Source organism: Drosophila yakuba, chromosome 3R (genome assembly GCF_016746365.2).
Source record: "Drosophila yakuba strain Tai18E2 chromosome 3R, Prin_Dyak_Tai18E2_2.1, whole genome shotgun sequence".
NCBI lineage: Eukaryota > Metazoa > Arthropoda > Insecta > Diptera > Drosophilidae > Drosophila > Drosophila yakuba.
This window is the reverse complement of record NC_052530.2, coordinates 9,337,655-9,349,871: the sequence shown is the minus strand read 5'-3', so window position 1 is coordinate 9,349,871 and position 12,217 is coordinate 9,337,655. Positions and strand designations below refer to the sequence as shown.

The window sequence follows — 12,217 nt, the reverse complement described above, 5'->3', positions numbered from 1 at the left end:
ATCACAAAATTTTCTCCATTGTGATGTGTTTGTGAAAATATTGGAAGTGAATGTGATTTATGGTGGAAGTGCACACGTGGTGGAACAATTCTCACGGTGGGCATAATTGAAGTAGAGGAAAAATAAAACATAAAACGAAAATGGGATATTGCGGGTGACCTGATAAATAGCGGAGGTCACCAAGGCTAGGTAGACGTATAATTCTAATATTTTGTTGTTCTGTTATGGTAGCTATTTCATTCCTTACGTAACTATTATTAACTATACATTTATGTAACTATTAATTATACATTTTAAACTATTAAGATTATGTTAAGCCGCTGACCAACTTTTTACTGACCAACTACTTACATATGTAATTAGGAAAAGTTAAAAATATTAAAATTCATGAGTTCCCACTTGGAGAAGCCTGTTCCCGCCATCCCACACCTCTTCATCCCTTGGCGCAATGCACCGAAATCTAAGCAGAATCGCCTTTGATTTATATCCACACAAACAAGAAGGCAAACATGGAACTGAACTGCATCTCGAGCACACAAAAATGATTTGATTTATTATGAATTTCGTTTTCAGTTGAAAGTAAAAATCTTGAACTGCATTTGGAGCTGAAAGGCGAAGTAAGCCTATATACGAATCGCTGGACTGTTCGATTCCAGATCGACGACAACAATGCGAGCTCATAAATAATAATTTGAGAGAGTGCCGAGCAGAACGATGTTGGACATCTAAAAAGAAGGCCGTGCCCAGCCGAGTCGACCCGGTCTAAGCTGTAAAAACAGGTAACCTTCAAGGCACAGATACAATGGTTGCAGACAGCGGGACGTGGATAAAGCCAAAAGTCATGTACTGCGACTCCAGCGGCTTAGCGTCTCGAGTTCAAAGTCAGATAAATGGACTATGGAGATGCGTTTGCCGAGATATGCGCACCAAATTGCCACTGCGAAGGACGCATATTAATTTTTATGACCGTACAAAATGACGATTGCATAACCCGGAGCCAGTGCCAGGTGACTTCGACTTCGACTTCCTAATGACCGTATGATTTCTGCTGGAAAATCCTCGATTTTACGACCCCGTGACAAGTGACAAAAAGGAAAAGTATCATAAATATCAGCAGGTTTTCACTTTCGGTTTAGGGCTTGTGGTTCCTAGTTGTTGTTGCGTTCTCAAGGACACTTTGAGCATTAAAAAATAAGATTCTTTTGCGAATTTCTGGAAGGTGTTGCGAGTTTAGGTAGTTTGTTTTTCGGGAATTTCCCATAGTTTCGTGAGTTTTCATTTCGCTTCCTGCCGCTTTCCGAGAGCGTTTTGCTTTTTCGGTGTGCGATTGGTGTTTTTTAGTTTTCGAGTTTTGAGTTTTTGCGTTCCTTGTCGCGTATCTCTTGGCCATAAATCATTGTCACCCGCTTCGGCGCAATGTCACTGCGAGCGCTTCCCGCTGGGTTTCTGGCCCCCGACCCTGGACCCTCCCCGGTTCCCTGCTCCTCACCCCGATTTTCGACCCTGTTTTCCTACCACGAACCTACAAAAACAAGTATAAAAAAGTGTTTTAGTTTAAAATATAAAATACTAAGACTTTCTCCCATTCTTTCCCTTTTCCCGTGGCCAAAACGAATTGCAGTCACTGCAAATTGCCACCCCGCAAACATTTGACCTAACATTTTTGTTTTTCAAAAAAAAATGTTCGAAGTTGCAATGGGCAGCTAGTATATTAAAATCCCGAAAATATAAATATATGTGAAATAATTTGTATAATGTTATTATTTTTTCTTATTGTTTTAGAAATATATTGGAATTATAATATCTTGTTTAATTCATTTTAAAAAGGGATTGTTAAACATAAAAAAATTGTTGTATCCTTAACTTAAAAAAATTCAGAGAAAGCAATTAAAGCCAAGTTTGTGGTCCCATTGGTAAAGCGATAAACAAATTACCCAAGGTTCATCATTTCCGGCGGCTTATCAAAATTGAGTTCTCGAGGGTCTGAGAATGCTGTGGTCCCGACCAAAGCCGAAAATATTTTTGGTGATTTAAAATAAAAACCGCTTATTTGCCGTTTCTGGGCTTTTGTTTTTCTGGAGACCATTGTGTGAAATTTTAGTTTTTATTTCGGCGGTTTTTGTTGTATTTAAATTTACTGGGCTTGCATATGATTAATTAGCCGTTTCATGTCGCCATCTATCAATGGGGGCTTAGATATATTTTTTAATTTCAAAAGCAAGTCAAACAAGTTTTCTTTGTGGTCGGCTGTTTTTGTTGAAGCTTTTTTTGGAACTGTTTTATTAACAACAATTTCGTTTACTTTTGTTGCTTAGTTTTGTGCTTTCGGATGAATCTCAGAGGTCGTGATTAATGTTTTTACAAAAGAGTTGTCGCCATTGGAGTGCTGGTGTATAAATCTTTTTGCTGCTTTGCCATGAGTGTGAACTTGATTAAGAATCCGTTTAAAAGAAAGTTACTGCTCTGGTGTTTCGATATTGGTAAGTAAGAAATTTTAGTGTCTATAAAAAACTGGCCAAGGAAATTTGTATCTTTGAATTAGAAAAGTACGACCTCTGATGTAATTGGGAATTTTCCATACAAACTTCATGTTTTTGCACCGATTCTTCAACCATTGCATCAGTTTATTTTTCTGCCTGACACTGGGCCATAAATCATAAAAGTTTTGCCGGGCAAACAGAAAGGAGTATATGATTTTGTCAGCTGTGTAACATTTCCAGCTGATTAAATCGATAAATTATGAGAAAATAATTTCATTTGATGCCAACAATTTGATTGCGCAAAAATCGAAGCTGGCAAAAATGCAAATAGAAATGTGTAAACAATAAGCCAGGATAAGTTCATTAAAGCCCATTGGACAGATCGGCAGAGATTCTTGCCAAATTATGGGACAGATTTTTAAATGTTTATTAAATTACGACTTAATTCTGCACTTCGGTGAGGCGCAAGTGCAATGAGAGAGCTGGAGTGGAGAATGAGAGAAAGGTAGCGAGCGACAGACAGAGAGGACGACAAATATGCAAAGGCCAGACAACTAGGACAACAACAAAATCAGCAACAACAAGGACAATGCACTGCAACAATGGCCGCATAAATTTTCTATGCGGAGAACCCGAGAGTGTCCTGTTGGTGCAACTGTGTGTGTGTGTGTGTTTGCGTGTGTGTCTGAGAGAGAAATGGCTGCCCTTTCCCACCATTCGGAAGTGAAACTATGTTTCCCAGGATATGTGCAATAATTCAAAAACGAATTCCAAGTTCAAAGAGCCCATTACTCGTGGCCAGTTAAGTTCGTAGCTCCGTTTTCAGTTTTCCAGCTTCAACTGCCGGGATTCCTGAAAGCATCCCACCACCCCTCTCCCACTTTGCAAATTTATGCAAATGGCTAATAAGCCTGTCAACAGTTTGCAGTTTGCAGGCCAAATGAGTGATGACCTGGCTGTAGCTTCCGAAAAACGCCCTTTGAGTTATGAAGTGTTGAATCTGAGCATGGACAAAAAACTTATACCTTGCCCAATGCACAACGAAAAACAGATGTGGTATTCCTTGTACAGATACATTAATTTCTAAGCGGCAATAGATTTAGACAGGTTTATAGAAAAGTATGATCTTTCCGCCAGCATACATATATGCTCTTATTCTAAACGGATTAGCCCATATATTATATTTTATTGAAAAATGTTAGATAGTAATGAAAATCAAATATATTAACCATTTATCGCAAAATAATGTTAAAGGAAACAAAATTTTACTGTTTTCAAAAATGATAACATAATTTTTGTGGTTGCGATCAAATGTATTATAAACATTATTTAACTTTTACAAAAAGTTCAGACCGAAAAATATAAAACTTTTTTACTAGGAAATAATTTTTATAAATTTTTAGCATTCTTTTAATGAATTAGCTTGTGGTAATAGAGAATGCCTATCCAAAATCAATCTTGAATATTATTTTGAATCAGAAAATGTATCGGTAATAATATATTTAGTATTTAAAAGTTGTCTTTTATCCTTTTTTTGAATAAAGACATTATAATTCCAATTGGCGCATAAAATTGCTGCATAAATGAATAGGTTTTGATTTCAGTGAAGAAGGAGTGGAAATTGAAAAGTCGAGCCCTGGCACTTACCTCTTAAATCCAATAACGTGCGCTTATCCTTCAATCCTGCTGGCTTTGGGTTCTCAGCTAACGGTAGCTTGCACGTGCGCCAAAATAAAAACTTTGCCCGCAGTGGAACCGAAACTTTTTCTGCTCCTTATTCTTTTCCGTTTTATATATTTCGGTTTTTATTATTTATTTTTGTTTTCTCTTGTTGTTTTGGCTGTCTACGTTCTATTCTGTTGAATTTGCTGTGGTTTGAGTTGAAAGCTACAGCTTTTGTTTGCTGCTGGTGTGTAGATATTGCTCGATTTACGGGGGACTAGAAAACGTTGTCGTACAGATTATAGTTTTCGATGCACGGTGCGTTTTTAAGAATAGTTAAACACTTAGGTAGTAGGATTTGGCTTGATAAATTTGAACTCTAGCTCTTCATTTGCAGCACAGTCAACCCAGATTCATTAGTAGTATTGCACAATATGTGGGTGAATTTGAATTTGAATCCAGACACCTGCCAGACACTCGAACATCATAAAAAGAAACGCGCGCGAAGTCCAATTCCAATTTTTCTGGCTGTTCGTTCGTTTGGTGTTTATGCGATGGCGCCTCCGATTACAATTACGATTACGGTTACGATTACGGTTATTATAATAATAATGGGTGTTTGACGATCTGCGCAGTGCGATGGACAGTGTGCGACTGATTGCGGCTCTAATTTTTTACGATTATTGTTATGATTATTTTTACGGCCTTTATGATCTTAGCGGGCTGACAATTGGGATAAGAGAGCGGTCGCGACGGCGGAGAGCGAGCGAATACGAATGCGAATAGTTCAGTTTAGTTCAGTTCAGTTCAGTTCAGCTCCGAGAGCCCAGCCCCAAGATATAGCCGCTATAACGACCACGGAATACGGGGCACCGAACACTGGGATCCCTCTCGCACACACACACACATACAGTCGCACGTGGGCTAAGTCAACGGTACACGGACGGGTCCTCGAGTGCTTTGTTGTGTGATGTTGATTTCTTTACGACTCCTATCAAACTAAACCCATAAAGCATTCAATTCAAAGCATATACATGTGAAAATCCCAGCGAGAACTCCATATTAATCCAGCGACGTCGGCGACGCGCAGTCGGCGGCGGCAGCGCAGTATATAAATAAAGTCTTATAAGAAACTTGTGAGCGAAAGAGAGCGTTTTATTTATGTCCTTGCGTCAGCGTCAGCGTCGGACGCGACTGCGGCGTCAGCACTAGCAGCGCCAGCGGCGGCAACTGCGACTGCGACCGCGGCTGCGACAGAGGTCCGTTTCTGCTCCGGCTATAAAGCATTTTGCAAAAGAACCGTTCTGCTCCCCATTTGAGTGACTGAGAGAGCAGAGCGAGTGGGCGCTGCGAATTGGAACCTGACCACATTCACATTCTCAGATTCTCGCATTCATTCGCCAGAGGTCCCGGCTTGAGTTGCCGGTTTGAGCTCGCCGAGCTCGCTGAGCTGTAACATAACTGTAGTCAGTCTTTAAAAGTCGATCTTATGAGGCAAATACAGTTTTTTAAGTTTTTTTAGTTCCCAGATTGAGTTTTGTTGGTATGCTTAATTTTATTATTTTTTAGAGATTCATATTACTATTCATTTTGATTTATTAAATTGAACATTTTTTAGGCTTCGATTTTAGGTACCTTCCTTTTAGGTTCTGTTTCTAATCTAATGGACAAAGATTTTTTGGGCATTACCAATTACTTCCTGCTTTTTTCGAAATGGGAATACTTTTACATTTTACTGTGGTATGTTTGCTTTCCCTCTTTTTATATTTATTCATATGTGTAGTTTTAAATTATCTTCATAACTATTCAACTATTCTTGTGGACTATGTAGTTAAGCATCTTGAGTTTACAAGAATTTAAATGCTTGCTTTTTTCTTTTTGGGTTATCTTGTAAGCCACTTTCTTCTTTAGAAATGCAATTTATAAAAAGAGTAAGATGTAGAAATATGGTCTTCCAAAAACTTTGTGTCGAGATTTTATTGGCTTATTATATTTTATTGTCATTAGTTAATAAACAAATATACTTTTAAATACGTTAAATAATCTTTAATAATTTTTTTTTTGTAATGAAAACGACGAACCATTTATAGATTAGAAACGATTTAATTGATACCGTTGTATTGGCTTAGTTCCTTTAGGAGTATTAACCGTTTTATGACTTAGGTTTTCTTTGTTTTTGACTCTTATGTTCTTAACTAAGATTTATATTAACAAAATGCAATGTTTTATATATAAAATAGAAACCTTTATTCATATTAAAAGAATGGTATCTTTCTTTTAAATCATAGGCATGACAATTAAATTTTTTTTTCAATATAATATTTATTGTTTACAAAAACAAACAATTTTGTTTAGCAACTATTATTAGCCCGTTGCCGTCTCATCTCGTCGTTTTGATGGCTCATTATCGGCTAACATTCGATAATCGGGCGAATGATGGCCGCCGTGAAATATGGAACCCGGAATACGGTATTTGCCGACGGCAAAACAATCATGGCCGAGTTTATATCGAAGAGCGGCAACAACAAATCACATGCACGCACACAGCCACACACACATGCTCGCCATCACTCACACGCACACGATTCAGCATCTCACACTCTCTTTCTCTTTCGTTCACGTTCTCGCTCTCCCACAGCTGTTGTGGAGAGGCCAAAAAAACAACAACAAGTTGGCCGACTTTTGCAGCCGCTGCCTCTGCTTGCGGCGCTGCCAGCGTCGTAAACAGGGAGGAGTCCGACACACGCACACTCATAAAGCATTCTCAGAGCCCGCACACACACCAACACACGACGCACAAGATGGATGGCGGCGCAGGCAGAGAGCGAGAGTGCGAGCGAGAGGGCCAGACGCGAGTGAGAGGGAGATGGCCAGATGCGGCCGCGTTAAGTGTGACGAATGTGCCATTATTTTGCTTTATGTGTGCTGCTCTTTTTTCAATTGCCATTTCTCACATAAATTTACGCAGTCGTCGGACGCCGGCTGCGCTGCTGACGCCGCTGCCAGTGAGCGCCTTGGTTGAGAATTTTTGCCTTTCTGAGTGCGGATAATTCTCTTGGTGGAGCAACGCTGAGAATTCCAGTTGGAACTGAAAGTTTGCCAGCGGCAAAAATGCTACCGGATGTTGATGCAATTTTTGAAATTTCGTACTTGCTTTATGGGTGTGAAACATTTTTATAGGTGTTTTATGGCGTTTTTTTTGGTAATATTCAATTTTATTTTTTTTTACTTAAACAAAAACTAAAAATGCATTGAATAGTTGTCACTTGCTTATAGATTTTTAATAGGTCTATTAAAAGTCCAAAAGTCTATTATTGATTAAAATCACTTGGCGACTACACTGGTAGGCACAATTATTTTGACAAAATGTTCTTTCGTGTTCCTCAGTACTCTTTTATCAGCAGCGTTCAAAGAGTGCGCAAAAGTTCATAAATAGCATATAAAAAAAGTAGCAAGAATTTTAGTTCAAGCTCAAGATCAAAGAGTACTGAGAAACACGAAAGAACATTTTGTCAAAATAATTGTGCCTACCAGTGTAGATCTGTTTATCCGTCTGTCCGTATGAACGTAGTGATCTAGGGAACTATAAAATCCAGATTGGTGCACATTTTGGAAATATTTAAAATTGATTTTCTGAAAAACATAGCTAAAGTCAGTAAACACACTAGCGATAAAGCTTCCAAGCCGAATTTCTGAAGTTTGTACACATATCTTAACATAAATCCACAGAACATAAGAAATCTGAATAGAAAAAAAAACCTTAAAATTTTCGATTAAATCAAACATACTACCTACACTACTTAATAATTCACCAACGATGGCGAAGCTTAAATCGTATTAGTTCCTCCCATAATTTAACAAACACAAGTATTTAAATAAATAAAATTACGTTGTGGACACACCTTTGATATTTCAAAGTTAAGCCGACCCCCAAAAAATTGTACACTCAATTATGTAGCAGCAATAAATATCATGAAAACGGATGAATCGGTTTTAAACGCCCGTCCCCGGCACCACCCACTTCAATTGGGATGGGCAACAGTCCCGCTGTCTCCCCTGCCCTCCCCCCTCCCCCACTGAAGGAAAGGTCCCATGAATGCTGCCCGAACGCATCACTGCTCTTTGACAACTGTGCGACTCTAAATCATTCAATTCGGGTCCAGGATCAGGCCCCAAACCAGACCCGGTCCCAGCTGGAATCAAGTGCCTCCTTGCGTTTGGGTCCTTTTTCCGTCCCCGTGGCTCGGAGTCGTATTTGTGTGTGGCGTTCACCTTGGAAAATATTTTCACATGCCGCCGCCACAGACAACTCGCCCCAAAGCCTGCATTTCCGCTCCAGCAAACTTCAGCAACAACTAAAATAGAGTCTCTACCGACTACGATATGCCATGTACACTGGATCAGCAAAACAAGACCATCTTTAGTATTTTGCTGCTCGGAAAGAGCGACATTCTTTTTACAACAATTATAGGGTCATTAAAATCAATATTTATAAATTCGTTGAGAAAGAAAGTTTATTTTAAATTACCCTTTATTTTCCTTATGAATAAATAAATTCATTTATAAAATTTCAACGTGTATATATAAATTAAATAAGTATTTAAATCTCAATATTTGTCATTAGTAATTATTATTGTCTTTAAATGCATTGATTATCTACCATAAATACATTTTCTTTGTACTTTAAATACCTCAGTGCCAAGCCACCTTTACACAGCCCGTTTAAGGGGTACACATTCCCCTTACCAATAACTGGCGGAGCGCGCGTGCCGTTAAGCTGGATGGAAGACTTCAAAAACCAGGTTCCCGATAGCTCCCGATACCTCCCGACACAGCCCTGTTCTCAATTCCTGTTCCTCGCCCTCCAGCGACTCCAACAAATAAGTCAACCTGTGCCGGCAACAACAAGAGCGGTCCCCCAAAAGTGATCGATGAAGTTACCCGCCAAATTTACGACGTGAAACTTTGAATTGTTTCGCATGTCGCTTCGATTTTGCCATCTGCCAAGAGGCACTTCCCCACTCCGATATTATACCCCTGCACCGCTTGTCCTTCATCTTCGAACTAAAGGCAAGTAAAAACAAGACAGAACGCTATAGTCGAGTTCTCCGACTTTCTGATACCCGTTACGCAGCTTGTGGAAGTGCGAAGAGAAATTTTACGTGGCAAAAAGATTTTTGCCAAATCGAGAGCAATTTACAAGACTAACAAAGATGTGAAAAAATATCAAAACATTTTTCAAAAGTGTAGCCATGGCACTTTTAGGCGGTTTGCGTCTATGTCTTGCTAAATCTGCTAAATCTAAATCTTTTTAGCTTTTATAGTTCCTGAGATATCGACACTCATACGGACGGACATGGCCAAATCGACTTGGCTATTGATCCTGATCAAGAATATATATACTTATTATAGTCGGAATCGCTTCCTTCTACCAGTTATTATCATATATACTTCTTCATAACAAAATTTTTAATATTTTCTTATAGATCATCATTGAAAGCAAAAACTGTGTACATACATTATAAGAAAGTAAAGCTTTTTTAAATGGAATCATCGTTGCATTTGTTTTTATGTAAATTTTTATTTTCTTTACAAAATGTACTCATAGAAATTACAACTATCAATAATTATTTCGTTAATCTCTGTAGCTGCAAGAGTATCTAATGCGTCATTAAATTGTAATACGATTTAAATACACTGTCTAACATAGAGAGACTTATTTAAATGGCAATATATTGCTACTGCGATAATCCGAATGACGGATTGAATTCCGAACGTATAAAACAAGCTCTCCTCACTGCAATTTTTTCAATGTTATGTCAGAAGTCAATGTCGTTGAATTAGCATTTTGAGGGCATTTTCCGTTAGCTGGCATGCAAGTGGATAATCAGTCAAATCGATCAGGTGAGTCAATAAATAAAGTCGGGTTACAAACGCCCGTCCACCGCTGCCACCGCTCTCCACCCATCCCGGCTTGTTCTGCAGAGTAGTCCACAGAAGTCACGGAATAGACAATAGCAATGTGAGTCTCTAGACAGTCGGCAGAGTTGGGACATGTGTACATATGACAACATTTTACTGGTCGTTTATCATAATTTGTCTGCGGGCTGAAGCTAATGCTAACATCAATTGCTGACATTGTTCGGGGCGTTGTTTGGGATCCTTGACACCATGGTGTTTATACGTCAAAGAAATGTTGATTAAACTGCCTTTCTGGTCATATGTCGCGTATAGGCTTACATTCCTGTGTACAGCAGTCTCTGTAAAATATATTTAAAAAATTTAAATGAAGTGTAACCATAATTGAAGTTTTTCTTATTGAAGTGATTGATTATAATGGTTTATGAGCCCTAAAAGATGTCCTTGAATTGAGCACCTTCCTGTAAAGTTAGTACCTTTCTGGCGTCTACTTTAGTGTGATCAATATGCTTCAATGCTTCACTTCGGCCTAAGCCTGTTCTCTTAATGTTTACTATTTATATTTATTTAGCTAGATATCAGCAAATAAGTCCACCGACCCAAAGAACTAGGCCCATCTCGGGCTTATCTAATGATATGATTATGAAAAATACTAAAGACCCAAAGGAGAAAGACAGGCGGGCAAAATACGGCTGAGATACACACACATACATATGTACATATAGGGGCCATGCAGATATATTTATGTATCTATGGGATCGAAAGCAAATGCGTGTGCGCCATTAAAATGAAAGAAGGCGGAACGCCTACAAGCTGTGTGCAAAAACGGGGGCGGCGGGTGGGAGGTGCCCTTGGCTGTGTTGGGGGTGGTGAAATACGATGTGGCAACACCCAGCGGCGCCACTAACATGCACACACTCACAGATACGCACGCACTCTCCGTAGCACCCTCTTCCCCCAACTTGTATTTTATTTTTCCTTTCTGTTCTTTTCTTCTTTTCTGGTGCCTAGCACGCACGCACTCGACACATGGCGCTATCGTCGCTTCCGGTGCGTGCGTCCCCATCTGCCCAACCCCTCAACTGCCGCCCACCCCTCTTCGAATACCGCCCACCCCGTCCCCTTTACGGTTTTCCAGCAGGCGTGGCAGGCAAGCCCAAGGCGCCTTAAGAAGCCGAAAGAGCGACACAAATAGCTGGGGAGCAAGACGTAGCCGAGGAAAATAAGAATCTAAAACGCAATAACTTTGGGGTGAAAATAGCCGAAAATATCGATGGAGAAGGACACAACGGCGGTGGGAGAACAATAGACAACGTGTGAATAAACCGAATAGTAATTTCCCTAATAGATAAACAGGGTAGGATTAGCAAACGAAATAATAACATTAAGTAACTAAATGATTTTAATATAATTTAAAGTGCTAAATAACAGCACACATTATCTTAAACGTGAACAGCACTCTAGACCTTTTTTTATATTTTAAATTATAATTATAAATAATTATAAGTGTTATAATTATAATTAAATATTCAAATAAACATTTCTAAAATATGGTATACTTAAATATATTCAAATTTCTTGTTCAAATTTTAAATGGTATTTCTAGCAGTTTTTTACAACCAGAAAGATATCAAATATTTTATCCACACTAGATTTTAATTAAAAATTAAAGAGTTAAAATTATATATTTAAAATATAATTATAAAAAATATACTGCTTGTGTAATCAAAACATTTCCTAGTGCATAGGACTTGAAAAAAATTCTAAGCAAAAACAGCGCCCGAAAAATTGCTCAAATAGAAATAAATTCTTTTGTGTGCTCTTATCTATATGATTTGTGATTCTGGGTGTCTTCAAGGAGTGGGCGAGTGGGTCAGTGGGCGGGACAGGTTCCACCCTCGCTAACAGCCCAGTGGAACTCTGCTTCAAGGAAGTGCTGAGGACGCCAGACCGAGAAGGACTACTCAAAGAAGGACGCTCAAAACGCAAGCTTGTATCAACGATATTTCGCACATAAATTTAAAAGTCAAGACAATCTATCTTGCGCCACCCGCACGTGAAATTCTTTTGTTCAACAGACAAAAAAGACCAGAAACTGAAAATTGTCGAGGCCGCATTGAAGTCATAATGAAATATACATAAGTGAGAATTTAAAC

The 12,217-nt window shown here is 38.8% G+C and overlaps 1 protein-coding gene and 1 long non-coding RNA gene across 5 annotated transcripts in view; one reads left to right on the top strand and one right to left on the bottom strand.

Annotated features, from left to right (window-relative positions):
• Nucleotides 1–5,150, bottom strand: part of LOC6536119 (homeotic protein antennapedia) — a 102,941-nt gene extending 97,791 nt beyond the window's left edge. For 2 of the 4 annotated variants that reach the window (XM_015192085.2, XM_039375313.1), the window contains exon 1: nt 4,128–5,150. The gene's annotated coding sequence lies outside the window, so the exon portion shown is untranslated. The remainder of the gene's footprint in view (nt 1–4,127) is intronic. The other 2 variants (XM_015192088.2, XM_039375312.1) reach the window with 1 other exon arrangement.
• Nucleotides 5,151–9,484: 4,334 nt separating this feature from the next.
• LOC120321797 lies at nt 9,485–11,461 on the top strand. Its single transcript, XR_005561516.2, has 2 exons — nt 9,485–10,046; nt 11,073–11,461. It is a non-coding gene; the product is annotated as an uncharacterized LOC120321797 (long non-coding RNA).
• Nucleotides 11,462–12,217: the final 756 nt, after the last annotated feature.